The sequence below is a fragment of the Tachypleus tridentatus genome, chromosome 7 (assembly GCF_004210375.1).
Source record: "Tachypleus tridentatus isolate NWPU-2018 chromosome 7, ASM421037v1, whole genome shotgun sequence".
Taxonomy (NCBI): Eukaryota; Metazoa; Arthropoda; class Merostomata; order Xiphosura; family Limulidae; genus Tachypleus; species Tachypleus tridentatus.
In genome coordinates this window covers 133282284-133302380 of record NC_134831.1, presented here as the reverse complement: position 1 = coordinate 133302380, position 20097 = coordinate 133282284, and the positions used below count along the sequence as shown (strand labels likewise).

Here is a 20097-nt window from a genome sequence, read left to right as displayed (position 1 = left end):
ATTACTAGCATTTGAATCATTTGAGCGTTGATAATTATAACATCTGTTTGGAACGACCGCTGTACTGAAAATATCTTTACAGACTGCACGCTGTAGTAACATCGAACTTTATATTTATTAAACGATACATTTCTCAGTAAAATGGTGAATTAAATATGACCAAAGGTATGAATTCATTATAGGTAACTAAGTGGCACCTGTTCTAACTAATATATATATATGTTATAGAAACTGAAACACAAGTAACAGAAACCTCTCTTTATTTCTTTCATTATTCGATAAGCAGACGATGCTTTTACAGATCATTTAAGCCTAATGAGTTACATAATACTATAACTTTATGAAACACCATAAAGATGCAAATAAAAAAGTACCTCGTCAAAATTTTTAGGTCTTTCATTTCGAGGAAGATATTCAGAGTGTAAATTGTAATTTGTCACAAACAAACCATTCTGTTAGTCACATACTTCCTTTGAGCTCAACTGACGTTCAGTCTCACTCATTCTGTTATTTATAGACCTTGGGTCACGATCCATAATCGTTCTCGTTCATTCTGTTATTTGCCTTACCTTGGGACTCGGTTCATGATAAATTCTCACTCATTCTATTATTTATCACTCTTAGGTCACGATCCATAATCGTTCTCATTCATTCTATTATTTGCCTTACCTTGGGACTCGGTTCATGATAAATTCTCACTCATTCTATTATTTATCACTCTTAGGTCACGATCCATAATCGTTCTCATTCATTCTATTAGTTGCCTTACCATGGGACTCGGTTCATGATAAATTCTCACTCATTCTTTTATCTAGAACTCTCAGGACTAGGTTTGTGATTGATCTTGGAAACCGGATATTATATGTATATAAACACTGCTATATAATACAGAAGGCTTATATGAAATGATGAAAGTTTAATTCTGTAAAATGAATAAAGAAAGAGCTTGCATTATAAACTTAAATGGTTATACATCATAAATTATGGATCGAATTACTTAGAGCTTGTGTGTTCCAAGTTTTGCGTTGTTTAACATTTGTTTTAAGGGTTACACGAACTACTAGAAGAGTGTGGTACAAAATCATAATCCCTGTCAACTTTAATATTCATGTTATGGTTCTTATTAAACCAGGACAACATTAACCTCCCTTTTCTATAAACGAGAACCTAAATTTAACAATTCAATTTGTATCTGTAAAATTACATGACACGATAGCGAAAAAATATTATATTGCAAAGAAGGAGCACGTGCGATCGTCTAATTTCTGCAACGTATAAATAAAAGTTCACGTTGTATTTCAAGCAAAAATACAACTGTGTCTAATCGAGAGCCAGATGTAACTAAACCTAAAACAAAAGAAGCGCTATTTATTCCAGTATACGTATACAAACATAGTTTGAAAAAAAATAAACATATACAAATCCTGTGTACATACGATTTTGAATGGTGTATTTTAAAATAAGTAATAATAATAATAATAATAATAGATGATAATAATCTGATTGTAATGTCGAACAGTTTAACTTAAAATAAGTTATCCGCTTATAATTGCGTCTAACAGACGAATTTGAAATATCTAAACATTCTCGAACGATATAATATATAATAAGTGATCCGGTCACATTTTCAAACGGTGTTATTTCATATATGTAACCCGGTTATAATTATGTCTAACGGAGTGATTCAAAATCAGTAACACGGCAACAAAATTTACCGAGGTAATTTATTGTTATATAAAATATATATACAAAAGGCTGTATGTATTCTGCCCACCTCTCGCACCAAAACTCGAATTTGGTGTTATAATCATTCGTACTAACCACTGAGCCTCCGTAAGATGATAACCAACCTACTCTACAGCATGATGATAATAACCAACCCACTCTACAGCGTGATGATAATAACCAACCCACTCTACAGCGTGATGATAATAACCAACCCACTCTACAGCTTGATGATAATAACCAACCCACTCTACAGCATGATGATAATAAACAAACCCAAGCTACAGAATGATGACGATAACCAACCCACTGTACAGCATGATGATAATAACCAACCCACGCTACAGCATGATGATAATAACCAACCCACTCTACAGCGTGATGATAATAACCAACCTACTCTACAGCATGATGATAATAACCAACCCACTCTACAGCGTGATGATAATAACCAACCTACTCTACAGCATAATGATAATAACCAACACACTCTACAGCATGATAATAATAACCAACCCACTCTACAGCATGATGATGATACTCAACCCACGGTACAGCATGATGATAATAACCAACCCACGCTACACCATGATGATAATAACCAACCCACTCTACAGCATGATGATAATAACCAACCCACTCTACAGCATGATGATAATAACCAACCTACGCTACAGCATGATGATAATAACCAACACACTCTACAGCATGATGATAATAACCAACACACTCTACAGCATGATGATAATAACCAACCTACTTTACAGCGTGATGATAATAACCAACCTACTCTACAGCATAATGATAATAACCAACACACTCTACAGCATGATGATAATAATAAACCCACGCTACAGCATGATGGTAATAACCAACACACTCTACAGCATGATGATAATAACCAACCCACGCTACAGCGTGATGATAATAATAAATCCACGCTACAGCATGATGATAATAACCAACACACTCTACAGCATGATGATAATAACCAACCCACTCTACGGCATGATGATAATAACCAACACACTCTACGGCATGATGATAATAACCAACCCACTCTACAGCATGATGATAATAACCAACACACTCTACAGCATGATGATAATAACCAACCCACTCTACAGCGTGATGATAATAATCAACCCACTCTACAGCATGATGATAATAACCAACCCACTCTACAGCATGATGATAATAATAAACCCACGCTACAGCATGATGGTAATAACCAACACACTCTACAGCATGATGATAATAACCAACCCACGCTACAGCGTGATGATAATAATAAACCCACGCTACAGCATGATGATAATAACCAACCCACGCTACAGCGTGATGATAATAATCAACCCACTCTACAGCATGATGATAATAACCAACCCACTCTACGGCATGATGATAATAACCAACCCACGCTACAGCGTGATGATAATAATCAACCCACTCTACAGCATGATGATAATAACCAACCCACTCTACGGCATGATGATAATAACCAACCCACGCTACAGCATGATGATGATAATCAACCCACGCTACAGCATGATGATAATAACCAACCCACTCTACTGCATGATGATAATAACCAACCAACGCTACAGCATGATGATAATAACCAACCCACGCCACAGCATGATGATAATAACCAACCCACTCTACGGCATGATGATAATAACCAACCCACGCTACAGCATGATGATGATAATCAACCCACGCTACAGCATGATGATAATAACCAACCCACTCTACAGCATGATGATAATAACCAACCAACGCTACAGCATGATGATAATAACCAACCCACGCTACAGCATGATGATGATAATCAACCCACGCTACAGCGTGATGATAATAATAAACCCACTCTACAGCATGATGATAATAACCAACACACTCTACAGCATGATGATAATAACCAACCAACGCTACAGCATGATGATAATAACCAACCCACTCTACAGCATGATGATAATAATAAACCCACGCTACAGCATGATGGTAATAACCAACACACGCTACAGCATGATGATAATAACCAACACACGCTACAGCATGATGATGATAACCAACCCACTGTACAGCATGATGATAATAACCAACCCACGCTACAGCATAATGATAATAACCAACCCACGCTACAGCATGATGATAATAACCAACCCACGCTACAACATGATGATGATAACCAACCCACTGTACAGCATGATGATAATAATCAACCTACGCTACAGCATGATGGTAATAACCAACCCACGGTACAGCATGATGATGATAACCAACACACTCTACAGCATGATGATGATACTCAACCCACGCTACAGCATGGTGATAATAACCAACACACTCTTCAGCATGATGATAATAACCAACCCACGCTACAGCACCTAATAGAGTAAATTAAATTATTTTATTTTAGTGTAGTCCACTCGAATGAAAATTTTAGTGATTATGGAAGTATACACTAACTTCTTTAGTCAGTATTATTTCGCTTTAAAGATTGTTTGTTAGTTTTTGAATTTTGCGCAAAGCTACACGAGGGCTATCTTCTCTAGCCATCCCTTATTTACCAGTGTAAGGCTAGAGGGAAGGCAGCTAGTCATCACCATCCACCGCCAACTCTCATGCTACTCTTTTATCACCGAGTAGTGGAATTGACCGTCACATTGTAACGCATACACGGCTGAAAGGACGAGCATGTTTGGTGTGACGGATATTCGAACCTGCGACCCTCAGATTACGATTCGAGTGCCTCAACCACCTGGCCATGCCGCGTCCTTTTGAAGAACCTCGAATTTTTTTACTTAGGTAAAATGAGTCAAAGAAAAGGTCACGTGGTTTAATATATTAGTTTCAGAATATCTTTTAAATGAAAAGAAGTTGTGAGATCTGTCATAAGTTTCCTTCACTTTAAAGTTAAGACTACAGAACAACTTCTCCAGAGACTTAAAAGTATCCAGATTAGATCAACATTGGTTGACATTAAGGTTAAACTTATATAGGAAGTTGATGACACATGGCTATTAAGTAAAACGTATTCATGGCGAGGTAGCTATGATGCTCGACTAACAATTTACTGAAAAGCTACCAAAACTACACGGAACGTTTACCAGGCATTCGGCCGTGAATCTGTTACTGAACGTACAGTTCAGTGTTGGTTCCATAGGTTTCGACATGGAGATGAAAGTCTTGAAGATCACAAAGGTCGTGGAGGGAGGCCATCCTTAGATGAAAACAGATTAAGGGAAGCAGTTGAGATTGATCCTCCCACAACACTATGTGAACTTGCAGAAAAGCTTGTGTAAAATCAAGCTTTGCCAGCCACCTGAGTGCGATTGGAAATGATAAGTGGATTCCGCATGAGCTGACTGAAGATCAACAAAATCGAAGTTATGAGACCTATCCAGGATGACGCTCGAAAAATTGTACAAATTAGGAATCGAGGTTCTGCATCATCCATCTTATTCTCCCAGACCTTCCCCTACAGATCTTCGTTTTTTCAAACACTTTGACAACATTTTGAGCAATAAACACTTTTTAAACCCGACAGCTGCAGAAGAAGCTTTCAGGGAGTTCTTTGACCATATAAACTCTGATTTCTACAACAGGGGCATAAAAAGCATCGTTACACATTGACCAAAGTGTGTTGAAGCAAATGGTTCTTACTTTGATTAAAACATATTATACAACACTGGTTTATACTTTTCCAAACTTCGCATTTCAAAAACGACGTTTGTGTCTGGAAAACCTAATAATTTAGACACAATATTTATGTATAAAGAAGAAGGTTTCTGTGTAATGTATATACAGCAAAACCGAAACCAACAGTGTATCGTGATTTCCCAACAGATGTAAATAAGATTAGTTTCTGTTGAAACTTATCCAACAATAACATGAATGAAGCCATTATTTATTTCAGTTTCGAAGTCACTCGTGCCTTATTCATTACAGTGGGAAATTCTTTGGCATAACACAAAGGCAAATAGGAAAATATAAAATCCTGAGTTCTGAAACAGAAAATTTGAAATTGATTACATCTTGAACATGACTGAAATCTCCTGCTCGTTTCACATCAGCGGTGTCTCTTAAAAACCAAGGAACAGCTGAAGCCAGCAATCAGTCATTACTTGGTTTCTTCCAACATTAGTTAGCTTAACCCAACATTAAGGCATAGAGTCTTAACAAAGATAGATTTGTGTGCGAGTAAGTACTAATTAATTTGGCTTTTTTTTTCCTCGTCTCGCTGTCTCTATAATTACATGTAATAAAGGTAAGTTGAATAGTTAGTTGGACGTGTAAAGAAAGTAGGATAACAGTGACACACCTATACTTTAACTAATACGATGGGTTTTTCTTAATCTAGAGCGTTGAATTACTTGACTTTTTTTTCAGCTTTAACGATTCTGCTTTCAAGTACTTTTCAATCGCTATAGCCATTACCAACACATAAATATATGTACAATTATGGGTTTAGCACCTATCAAAATAGCACAGGAAAGACGTGAGATAAAACTAAGTAAGAAATAAATAAGTAATAAACATCATTATTTCAGCTGCTATATTTATATTATGCTTATGTCACACTAAATCTGTCTGTGTACAACATAATTAAAGAAGTAGCAAAGAGCCGTAATTAAAATTAAAGTACTTCACCACTATAATGACGCTATGCAATGAATTAGTAAGTTACTACAGTTATGTAATGATGTTATACAATGAACTAGTGAGTTACTTCACCTCGATAATGACGTTATGCAATGAAATAGTGAGTTACTTCACCTAGATAATGACGTTATACAATGCACTAGTAAGTTAACCTATATAATGATGTTATATAATGCATTAGTAAGCTACTTCAGTTATATAGTGATATTATATAATGCACTAGTAAGTTGCTTCAGTTATATAATGACATTATACAATGCACTAGTAAGTTAACCTATATAATGATGTTATATAATGCATTAGTAAGCTACTTCAGTTATATAGTGATATTATATAATGCACTAGTAAGTTGCTTCAGTTATATAATGACATTATACAATGCACTAGTAAGTTACTTCAGCGATTTTAAACTTATTTGTGCCAGCTGTTTTATGTATCTCTTGAAATATACATATACATATATACACTTTACTGTTCTGGATTTTTGCATATGATTATTCATTTTTACTTCCTCAATCTGTGTGTATCTGGTTTTACTGATTAATATAATAATTATATGTATTTAATGTGGACAGACTTGCTCGGATTTACACATACATATATCTTTAACATATAACCAACCTTCTGTTATGTACACATTATTTTAACTTAATAAGTAGTCTAAACTGAATATTGAACTCTTCATTTCAAATGGTTGAGAACCTATTTTGGTGTTTTTTATGTCTTGCTCTATTTCTCACATCCTTCCGGTCCGCCATGGCCAGGTGGTTAAGGTACTCAACTCCATGGGTCTCGGGTTCGAATCCCCGTCCCACCAAACATGCTCGCCATTTCAGCCAGGGGGAGTTATAATATGACGGTCAAACTCTACTCGCTGGTAGAAGAGTAGCCCATGAGTTGGCGGCGGTGGTTGTTGATGACTAGCTTAAATATATATGCACTAAACCATCATTAACATTTTCTAGAAATATTTTACATATACGTTATTTTTTAACCATATATTTCGCTACCCGAGTTTAATGGTTACATTTTCTCATCAGGACATTAGCTAATGGCCAAACAATGAGTAAACTTGTCATTATAATGTGACAGAAATACACATAAAATGGTTTTTGGTGTCAGCAAATCCTTTGGCAATGAGGACATGTTTTATAATATTAAAATAAATTTTAGTCGCAATGCTTCAGAAAAGTGACTACATTATATATATATACCTATATTATTTTATAACCCAAAATGCTTAGCATCTGGAAAATACCAAGTGTTACAAGTATATGTGGTTTATAACCTCTAAATGTAATTTTGTTAAACACCATGATGCCAATCCAGTGATAGAAAACAGCAGAGTGAGCTCCAATGCGCATTATAGATTAACGAATTAATAAGCTCATATAGATACGAAATATCGATTTTTCCATACACTTGCATAAAACATTGTAATACATTGAAAAATAAATGTTTTACACAGTATTTTAGCATAAAACGGTTATAGGCTTGAGTTAGGTTAAACATTTTTACAACTAATAAGTTTTCCAAACCATATCCCATAGTTCTTTATAGAACGTAAACCTTTGTCTGAATAACGTATACATCTTATAAGCGAGCCGTTGTTTCCATAAAATGCACAAAAAAAAAACGTTGGTTAACATTCAAAACGAAACAAATCAGGGTAAATAATATCATTTTGATAATAATAACACGTAACTGAATTATAACGAATTGTTTCATGACCATTAAATATGCGGTACTGTACACTATTTAACACCTGAACTCAGTTATACTAGAACATTTGGTTTTAAAACCACTGCACATGAAAGCAAAAATACGAAGGCTATAAGACATAAACTTAGAGGAATTTCGAAGTTAATTACTAATTACTAATATTTAATTAAAATAATCTCAAACCTCGTCGTTCAGACTGCAAGACGAGAAATGACTATGTGGATTGCAATACTGGACTGCTTTAGTGAAAGTCCAGTGATTTGAAAATGATTGCTTTCTTACAATCGAGTTATGTTACTTTGTTAAACTGCTCTTTGTTACTTTAGGCCTTCTTTGAGGTACAATACAAAACGACTTGGCTTTAACGTACTTACTTTATTGTTAAATTGAAAACATAACTACATAACAGATTTATCGTATAAATAACAGCTATAATCGAATCGTCCATTTCATTTTTAAAATAGAAACTTTAACTTTTAAGGCTTAGATGTTGTTGTTTTTTGTTTGTTTCCGATTACGTGATTTACTTCTAACACTAATAATGAAAACTGACATTTGATATTAAAATAAATAATATAATTTTAATATATTAATTAAATAATTCAGTTTGTCTCCAGTTACGTATTTAAACATTCGATTTGGTGAGGTTAAATCAAACAAAAATAACATAAACCCACCTGAGTGCAATATTGAAGTTTGTAATAACCTTCAGCTTTCAGTCAAAAACAATGAGTCTGGCCTGAAGTCGATGCATAAGTTGAACTAGTTTAGTCTTAACAAGTGTAACAATTCCTTGTTTTTGTAAGATACAACTATTGCATTCTTTCGAGAGACAGAACTCCAGATCTTCTGAAATACTTTCACTAGATCCTAATTGTGATTAAAAATTAAAAAACTTAAAAATATTGTTACCAGTAGGACTGTGGACCATTCTCTTCTTGTCCGTCCACGACCACGCGCTCTTCGCAACTGCCTGAACCGAATCCTGACAGCCGCATATCCATCTAACTTTTTTTTTCTCCGGGCGAGTTCAACCAGACAACGTTACTCCAAGGGAGATAGAAACGCTGATAAAAATGAACTTTGTTACTTTGCTTCAACCATTTATTCGTGTTTATACTTCGTCAGAAGAGGCAGATGGCTTTTGTCAGGAAACTTAACCCTCATCAGTCTGTGAACCTTGTAGTTTTACTTAACGCACAGCACGTGGCTTGATAATGTTTAATTACTAAATGATTTGTGGCACACACATCTTCCTCTGTGCGATTTTAACGATTGCAAAATATGTTACACCAAATCGCAAGGGTAAAGCTTTAATGGTTGAATATATCATCTTGAATATATATATACATAGTAGTCAGCCAATGGAGAGTTTACCGAAAAATTGTTTTGCTCTCTTTCGACAACAAAGCCCTGATATTCCGTAGTAATAAATATATGTTGAATTTATTTGGTATGCTATACGTTGTTTGAGGTTGAATTAAAACACAGTTTCAAAAAATTGAAGCGATACCACTCAACTTTGATGACATGTGGCTTTTCAGTTGTTGTTTTGTTGGGTGTTTTATTTCTGAATTAAATAATTATGTTGTTTGCCAAAATTCAATAAATAGGTGTAATTTTGTGTTAACAAAATGTTAAGTTTTTACAAGAGTGAGTATAACCAGTTATTATTTTCTAATCAACTTATGTACGAAAGACAGCGATACAAAACCGCCACCTCTTGGGTTACTCTAATCAAGTAGTGAACCTTTTCCCACCTCCACAGCTGAAAGGGCGAGTATTTTCGTAATTGGATTATAACACGAAATCCTTACATTGGAAATCGAGCACTCACAAAATCACAAAAAACCACAATCACCACAAAAAACAAGCAATTTTAAGAAACTTAACGTTCTGTAACACTTTATTTCGATATACTTAATAGTTTATACATAAATTTAATAGGCTCGTTTCTATTTTTTATTGTTTTTGTACACACTACGACGCCAAAATCCGAGAAATGATTTCCCGTGGACAAAACGCAACAAATAACTGAATGATGAACGTTGCGTTAAAACGAACTTTACAATGGTGCAGTTGTACTACTGTAATGCCTAGTTTTTTTAGGATAACAGATGGGCAGTCATCATCTCGACTTTTTTTTTGGGGGGGTGACTGTTGTATTGGTTGTTTTGTGTTTGTTTTTTAATTTTGCGCAAAGTTACACAAGGGCTATCTATGCTAGCCGTGCCTAATTTAGCAGTGTAAGATTAACGATCACCAGCCAGCACTAACTTCTGGACTACTATTTTACCAACGAATAGTTTGATTAATCGTCGCATTATAACGCTCCCACGCTTGAAATAGCGAGCATGTGTGGTGTGACAGGAATTCGAACCCACGATCCTCGGATTACAAGTCGAATGCCTTAACCAACTAACCAAGCCGAACTGTTATAATGAGATTAAATTGTCTGTTTGTTCTAATGAGTGTGTTTGTGTTTTTCTTATAGCAAATCCACATCATGCTGTCTGCTGAGTCCACCAAGAGGAATAAAACCCCTGATTTTAGCGTTGTGAATCCGTAGACTTTCCGCTGTACCAGCGGAGGACTGTTCTAATGAGACAGCTTTACTCTAAGAACTAAATTTGTGTGTTTCATTGGAACAGCTTTATCGTAATGACATTATCTTTGTGTTCTAAGGGTACAATCATACTATAATAACCTCCATATGTATGAATAAACTAATGCTGCAAATGCACCTTTCTAAGGAAGGTTTCAGGAAAACGACTGCAGTGTACTAATTTTTCCTTATTTTTTTTTACACTGCTAAATGAGGGACGGCCTTCGTGTAGCTTCCACCAGCTCCTCCAAACATACAAACACTACGATTCTTAGGTCAAATCCCTCAAATAGATTGGAGTAGCTAATGAGTTGGTGGTGAGTTCTATTGACTACCTGCCTTCCCTCTGGTCAATCATTTCAAAAATAGGGACATCTACAGCATACCTGAAACAAGTAAAGAACAAATAGATTTCAGAATCATAAGCCAACGAAACCTTCACAATATACAGGTGAGTTTTTAAAATAATCTATTGTTGTCTTCTCAAAGGCCTATTTGATTGAATTGTTTTATTATACGACTATTAATAGCTGGAGTACATTTCCCCCAAACTGACGTTATGTAACTTCATTGCTAATGAAGGGGTTATCTTAAGACATGAAGTTACTTCTCTTACATGTAATTGTAAAAAAATAAAAACCAACCTCTTGCTATCAACTCTTGGGCTACCCCTTTACCAACAAATAGTGGGATTGACTATCACTTATAACGCCCCCACGGCTGAAAGGGCGAGCATGTTTGATGTGAGGGGATTCGAACCCGCGACTCACAAATCTGCAAAACACAAAATGTAAGCCACATATTCACATGTATTACTGCATGGACACGACAAACCTTCACGACAAATTTGGCGAAGATCTATCGACAGGGCGCGAAGCAGTGGTAAAAAAACGTTCATAAAATCCGTAAAACTCAACACTGAAAATTTGTATGTACTCCCACATGGATGAAATCAATTTTGTTGAAAATCAATCCACATTCCGCGAAATATTTACATGGACATACAACAGACAACACTATTTTATTTATACAGATATATATAAAGCATTCATCGGCCCGACATGTCCAAGTGGTTAAGGCACTCGACTCGCAATCTGTGAGTCGCGGGTTCGAATCCTCTCACACCAAACACGCTCGCCCTTTCAGCTGTGAGGGCGTTGTAAGTGATGGTCAATTCAACTATTTGTTGGTAAAAGAGTAGCCCAAGAGTTGATAGTGAGAGGTGATGACTGGCTGTCTTCCGTCTAGTCTTACACTGCTGAATTAGGGAATGCTAGCGCAGATAGCCCTCTTGTAGTTTTACCCGAAATTCAAAACAAACAAGGCATTCATCAAGAACTTAACAGATATACAAATTAAACTGATTACGAAAGGTTTACAGTAGTCACATAAATTCTATGAATAAAAAAATGCTGTACTTAGCAACATTAAATACAATATCTTCGGAAATACAGAGTCAAACTTTGTCAACGGAAGCACTTGAAATGTCAAATGTCAACGAAAGAATCAAATTAAAGTTCATATATTGTGTTTGAATTCCAAATAACTTTTTGTTTATTATAGTATAACATGGTTTTTAGAAAACTGTTCGTGAAACAAATATAGTATATTAGTGTTCCAGCTTGTATTCAGTGGCAGGTAATGCCAAGATACTACAAACACGACAACTCCATTAGCAATAAGAATATTAGAACACTTGTAACAGTGGAACACATAGAAATAAAAAAAAGAAACTTGTACAAAGTTCCAATGTTTACATGTAACGTATACTCATTGCATTTTCTATTTCCGTTGAAAGCAACTGAACGCGACAAAAAAGCCATTTGTGCATCGAGTATTTCAAACCTCTCGCTTCATTGTTAGCATAAATAAACTTATAAACTTTGGACTGTATTTCTTCTGGATGTGCTATTTCATACTGTAAGTATTGCTAGTAAGAACCTTTTATTGTATTTCTTTTCGACGTGTTATTTCATGATGTTTCTTATGGATTGCCCTCAGTGGCACAGCGGAATGTCCGCGGACGTACAACGCTAGAAACTAGGTTTCGATACTTGTGGCAGGCATAGCACAGACAGCCCATTGTGTAGCTTTGTGCTTAATTACAAACCAACAGAAATTTTACTAAGATATATCATTTCGTATTGTAAAGTATTTTCTTTCAAACTACTGTTCAGTGGAGCGAATCTGGACAAATCACCACCATGGTATGAAATATCAACATCGGAATATTCTTTAGTTTGAGATATGAGAAAATGGGTTACGTTTTCATGATTTTTCAATTTGCTTTATTTTGTTTATTTGTTTTTTCTTGTGTGCAAATAAAACTACATTTAAACGCAGTTAAAACTTGTCACGTGTTTTAAGGTTGATTTAAATTTCTGACATATCTTCCAATTTCACTGAGCTACTTACGTTCTTAAATAGTTTGTCTCTGTGGTATGTTCAGGATGGTTAGAGATCCTTGGATACGTTTTGAGAGAATCAAGCTTTCTAAATGCTCAGAACGTTTTTAAGTTTCGTTTTTATTCATATACTCAGAGAAGTTTTGAAATTCTCATATATGCTCGGGATGGTTTGAGTTTTATACACGTGCTCAAAGCGTGTCGTTTACACGTCATTATTTTGTTATTTGATATACGAGTGGCTGATTTAGAGGGATTTACGTTTCTCAAATGTTTTCAAGTTCTTCGAGTTTTTACATGTGGACATAAAGTGTTTAAACTCTTCACGTTTACTCAGAGAAATCAGCCTTTCCTAATTTTTTTGTTTTAGATTGAAAATTTTGTAAAATAGTCTGTATCTTAAAACTAATGTACTCGACAATCATAAGTTTTGTTCCATAAATTTTAGTCAGGATATCCTGTAATTATGAATCAACATGTCAAGTCTCATGTCTAAATGAAACCACTGTAATTATTATTAGTTCTGGACAGTTTATATTGTTCATTACAATATCTTACTCACTGAGATGCATTTTTATCCAGGTCAGAAATGTCTTGTTGTTGAAAGAAAGAAGAGAAACAGAGGTAATACTAGAAAAGTGATTTGCGCGAGCAGTGTAATGTATTATTTATAGTAATGGTAACTTTATATTATGCTATATTATACTTTTATATTACTTCAAACATATAGTCATTCTCGATATGGTGTTCTGTTTCTTGCTAGCACTTCACCCAGACAGTGCAACCGTTGGTTAACTGAGTAGAGATGCAAAACCTAACTTATGCTTGTTAACTGTAACCTTAGCTTTTAGCTTGTAAACGTAAGCTTTATTATGTGTTATATAAGTTAAGGTACATATATTTATTCTTAGTCGTTCTTACTTAAAGTGCCGAGAACACAACGATTTGTTAGAGAAGATTAATTAGTTTCGAGATGATGAAAGTTGAGATTCACATGCCAGGTTTCGTCGCGCTTCTTGTCCGTACGTGATGTATCGTGTAATATTACCAAACACTCACCAGGATACCAACACAGAGACTGACGTAACACTTATACTTATGATTATTTTGAAAAGAAGATATTAAAATATTCAAAATTCATATATGTTTCTGAAAATAATCAGAAGTTCACTAGTATATTTATTATTTTTAAATCTGTAAATAGCACACAACAAACTTTTGTTTAATTGTTTTCATTACATTTGACATCTACAGATAGGTTGGTCAACAGTATCAGTATCAGTTGTTCAAGTTGACATTTTTGGTTTATTGATAGTTATAGAGCTCATGATAAAGGTTTAAGTATCTAAAATCCAGCTTTTTTTTGTGGGTGTCAGTTTATTTTTTAATTTAGTGCAAAGTCACACGTAGGCTATCTGCGCTAGTCGTCCCTAATTTAGCAGTGCAAGACTAAAAGGAAAGCAAATAGTCATCACCACCCACCGCCAACTCTTGGGCTACTTTTTTATCAACGAATAAGTTAGATTGCCTGTAACTTTATCATGCCTCCACGGTTGAAAGGGCGAACATGTTTGGTGTGACGGGGATTCGAACTCACGACCCTCAGATTACGAGTCAAGCTTCCTAACCATCTGGCCGTGCCGGGGCAAGTTGAAGTTACTTGAGCACAGACGTTTTATTGCTTCATGATAAAGCCCAGAGACGCCATCTTGTGGTACAGTTCAAAGCTGCGTGCTAAAGTTCAGGAGAAAGATTAACAATAAAAAAAGTGTTATATTTGTTATGTTATATTAATATTTTTGTCTTGACGAATTTCCTCGTCATCACGTATTCCTATAAATGAAATATACAAAACGATTTCTAACTCAAGCCCACCCCATATCGTCATGCGTAAAGGAGAATTTTTTATTAGTCATAAGATTATTTGGCTGTAACATTGTCACACTTATTCATACATGAAATAACTTTTGTGATCTCTCGAGTCTAATAAAACATACTTTTTATTGGCATTACTTTAACAACAATCTCAATTATTCCTCATTATATCTTAGTAGTTGTTTGTTGTTTTTCAGGATATTTTGCGCATACCTGTCTAATTTTGAACTGATAGACTGGAAGAAAGGCAGCTAGTCAATTTCTACGCACCTTTCAGACTTATGTTGTGTGATCGAACAGTGGAGGTTTTGAACGTTTAACTTATAGCACTTCCACAGTTCTAAGTTGCGGAGCACGTTTTTGCGACAAGACAACAAAATTTGTGTTTCTTTTCGTGGACAATAAACAAGTAATTAGAATAAATAACTAAGATTTAAACATAAAGCGCCTCCTAGTGGCACAGCGATAGGTCTGCGGACTTACAACACTAGAAACCGGATTTCGATACCTGTGATGGACAGAGTACATGTAGCCCATTGTGTAGCTTTGTATTTAATTATAAAATCAAATAATAAACATAAAATATAATAACATACCGTTATTACAGGTTTGAGAGTTGAAATAATGCATTAACCACTAGTTTGTTGTTCAGCATTGCGAGTATTCAAACCTAATCTTCGGAGTTATAAGCTCTCATATTCGTGGTTGAACCATCGAGGTGGGGTTTGGTTTGTTTTGTTTTGAATTTCGCGCAAAGCTATACGAGAGCTATCTGTGCTAGCCGTCCCTAATTTAGCAGTATAAGGTTAGAGGGAAGGTAGCTAGTCATCACCTCTCACCGCCAACTTTAGGGCTACTCTTTTACCAACGAGTAGTGGGATTGTCCGAAACATTATAACGGCTGAAAGAGCGAGCATGTTTGGTGTGACGGGGATCGAACCCGCGACCCTCAGATTACGAGTTGAGTGCTTTAACCACCTGGCCATGCCAGGCACCCGAGGTAGGGGCAACGATTAGTTAGTATAGTGTGTGTTGTGTGTATTTTATTATAGCAAAGCCACATGAGGTTATCTACTGAGTCCACCGATAGTTAGTATAGTGTGTCTTGTGTGTATTTTATTATAGCAAAACCACATGAGGTTATCTACTGAGTCCACCGATAGTTAGTATAGTGTGTGTTGTGTGTATTTTATTATATCAAAACCACATGAGGTTATCTACTGAGTCCACCGATAGTTAGTATAGTGTGTGTTGTGTGTATTTTATTAGAGCAAAACCACATGAGGTTATCTACTGAGTCCACCGATAGTTAGTATAGTGTGTGTTGTGTGTATTTTATTAGAGCAAAACCACATGAGGTTATCTACTGAGTCCACCGATAGTTAGTATAGTGTGTGTTGTGTGTATTTTATTAGAGCAAAACCACATGAGGTTATCTACTGAGTCCACCGATAGTTAGTATAGTGTGTGTTGTGTGTATTTTATTATAGCAAAACCACATGAGGTTATCTACTGAGTCCACAGATAGTTAGTACAGTCAACGATAGTTTTATAATGGATCTATTTTAAGCATCGTTTACTTTTTATGATCACGGTTCATTTATTAGAATGAATAAATGGAGAGAACGTGAGAAAATAAATAGAAATTGTATTTTATACGTACATTAAAAACCGTAAATTCTATGTGCCCTATGAATAGCAATGTGATTAAATAGTTCTTTATTTAATAAATCTGTTGTTTTAGCAATGTCTAGTTGAATAATAATTTTGTTTCTTTTTTGTTTGAAAATTTAGTTTTACTTTTTAAATACATTCTATTAACTTACGATAAAAAATTAATTATGCAAATATATAAAAAGAAGAGCTTAAAATTCTACGCTTAGTAGAAATACCACGCGGTGATGAGCCATCTGGATTTAGTTACACTGTTCGGAATTAACAAAGATGATATATTTCAGACAGGCATGATTATAATAACTGTACCATTAATCACATTCAGTGGTTCATTCCTCTTTCCAGCGTGGTTACGCTTCACTAATGATTCTATATGCCATCTTCTCTTCGTTAAGGAGAAAACATCGAAAGATACTATCAAATTTTAAGGTGGAATATCACTTGATAAATTGTCTCGCTCAATGGATATATAGATAGGTGTAGTACTCTACACTTAAAAATACAATTTTGTTGGTGGCCAAATTAAAGCCATACACAGATGCGAACAACAATGTTTTATGATAACAATTCAACCTTGATGGTCATTTGAAACCAAAATTCTGGACTGGGTTAATTCACGTGCGAACGTCAATCTTCAGTATAAGAACACTTTAAGTGTTCACGTGGATTCGAAGTATTAGACTGACGTAGATCACGTGCGAATAACGATCTCTACAATAACGCCAACACCATTAGGTGCTCATTTTGGACCGACGTTTTTGATAGGATTATGACCCGGCATGGCCATGCGTGTTAAGACGTGCGACTCGTAATCTGAAGATCGCGGGTTCGCATCCCTGTCGCGCAAAACATGCTCGCTCTTTAAGCCGTGGGGGCATTATAATGTGACGGTCAATCCCACTATTCGTTGGTAAAAGAGTAGCCCTAGAGTTGGCGGTGGGTGGTGATGACTAGCTGCCTTCCCTCTCGTCTTACACTGCTAAATTAGGGACGGCTAGCACAGATATCTCTCGAGAAGCTGTGCGCGAAATTCAAAAACAAACAAACAAACAAAATCTTCTTGCGTCGATAGAAACATTTCAGAATATCTTAGTTAAGATTAAGACTAACATGAAACCTGTATCGTGTATTGCTACAAATATGTCTGAACATCTCAGTTGACTAAGCATTCTGATATTTGGTTGGCAACTTTCATTCATATCTGTAGTCATAAAACTTGGCGTTGAAAAATAGCAACTAAAACATGTCAATCTTCAGATGGTTATAGTGTTATTCTCAGAACGCTGGTGTACACTGTTTCACTGCAATAATCTTTAATTTTATTATATCATATCTTGTATTTAGGACTAGGTAAACATTTCCAAATAGTCCAAGCTCAGAGTTAAAACTTGAAAGGTTTTATTTTGAATAAATTGACATGGATATAGTATTCTTTTCTTCCTTTTCTTGCAATTACAATCGGATAAAACGCTAAATAAAAGGCCCCCTTGTGGCTCAGCAGTATGTCTGCAGACTTACAACGCTGAAAACCGGGTTTCGATACCCGTGATGGGCAGAGTACAGATAGCCTATTGTGTAGCTTTGTGCTTAATCCAAAACAACAACAACAACAACTACTACTAAATAAAGATTATTTATAAAACAAAGCTCACCGATTTTTCAAACAATTTTGGGGCTGTGAGTGCAGCATAACAATATCAGTCACATCCCGCTATTAGCGTAGCCAAGAAACTGGGGTTGGATGCTGTTGAATAGATCTCTAGTTCATTATTTGAAAATAAGGGGCGCCTATCAACAGATAGACATTTGTGTAACACTGCATTAAAATTTGAAAAGAAACAAACACCAATTAGTTCACAATTAGGAACAGCTATATGCAAATATCCTAAGTATAACCCCACGTGAAAATTCTGAAACAAATAAACAATTACTTTTCTAGTAATAAACAATGTAGCCACACCTGATAATTCATAATACTTTCAAGACGTTCACTTATTCCTTTTAGACCAAAAACGTGGTTAACAGCAATGGTGTTAAAATAATGAACACCAGTGTGTTATTATTACCATAAATTATTGTTTTTTGACATCACGAACTTCTAGTTGGGCAGGCATATCAAATTAGCTTTATTATTTATTGGATAAATCTTTAATTTTTGTCAAGGTATGTTTTTACTTTAATAAAAAGTTAATGGATGTTTATAAACAGTTTGAAACTAATCGATAAAATATTAATATAAAACGAAGGGCGTTGAGTGGAAATGATTTAAAAGAACGTAACAACTTAGCGTTCAAAGAAACTTAAAATAAACTCATATTTTTATTGTATTGAAAACTGCATATTCTAAATAATTCACTTATCCACATTTTGCCAAATAGTTAAAAAAGGATATGCAACAGACAGTAGTATTCTATTGATACACACGCATCTGTACCAGTTGATAAACATGATAACACCTAACTCACCTTTGTAAAAGTTAAGAGATTAATCAGTTTATGTGTCACTAATAATAATAAAAAAATAGTAGACAGATAATTACAGAATATTGCGACAGAGACTGACAAAAAGTTACAGTGAGACAGCTAGACAATGAGACAGATTAATTTTCTCTGAAATAAGGGATACGCTTGTTATTTAATAAAAACGATATGTAATATGTACTTTAACGAAGAAATAATCATCAATAGACAAAGTATCTTTCATCTTTACTGGTCTAATCTCTGTTCCCTATATATATATATTTTTCGTCATTTTCGTTCTGTTTATTTTTATTTTTCGGGGGGGGGGAGTTAAAGAAGAAATGACATTTCTTTTTATTGCGAGGACTTTATAGTTTATAATATTTTGTACAAGATGCACTTCCGCAGGGTCCTCGAAAGACTCCTAATTCAAGTGTATGTAGAAATATTTTTATTTTTTGCTTTCAGAGTTCTTATGTCAAGCTGTGTTGTAGCCTACAAAGTGCATAATTCTTCCCGTGATTCATGGCATGCGCATGCTTTACTGACATCTCTACAGAAAAAAATTGCAAAGTTAAGCTTCCTTCATGTGACGTTATTTAGTGTCTTCTGACTGATTGACAGAAAACATGCTACAGTGTTGTGGCGTGAATGGTTAAAATGGATGACTTTCTTCCTCATGCGCCCTTCGTTCCCCTTTTGCAAACATAATTACCCAATTATTTTGTAAACGTGCATGTGTGAGATAGAGGAGAAATGGACTTAATGAACAAGTTGCTTTATTATCCTTCTATTTTTCTTGCGAGAATATTATACCTTATAATATTTTATAGCATCTAATTAATCATTTGGAAAGAAACAGTAGAAAAATAAAAAAATATATAACGTAAACATAACTAAAACCCCAGAAAGTTTAAAATTAATTTGATACTAAACAAGGTGAAACATACGTACTATATATACA

The 20097-nt window shown here is 35.0% G+C and overlaps 1 protein-coding gene across 2 annotated transcripts in view; it reads right to left on the bottom strand.

The window, feature by feature from the left end:
- LOC143256637 (uncharacterized) overlaps positions 1 to 9267 on the bottom strand; it is a 32940-nt gene extending 23673 nt beyond the window's left edge. Inside the window, exon 1 of one of the 2 annotated variants that reach the window (XM_076514112.1) lies at positions 8793 to 9267. The gene's annotated coding sequence lies outside the window, so the exon portion shown is untranslated. The remainder of the gene's footprint in view (positions 1 to 8792) is intronic. The other variant, XM_076514111.1, reaches the window with a different exon arrangement.
- Between the last annotated feature and the right edge of the window lie 10830 nt (positions 9268 to 20097).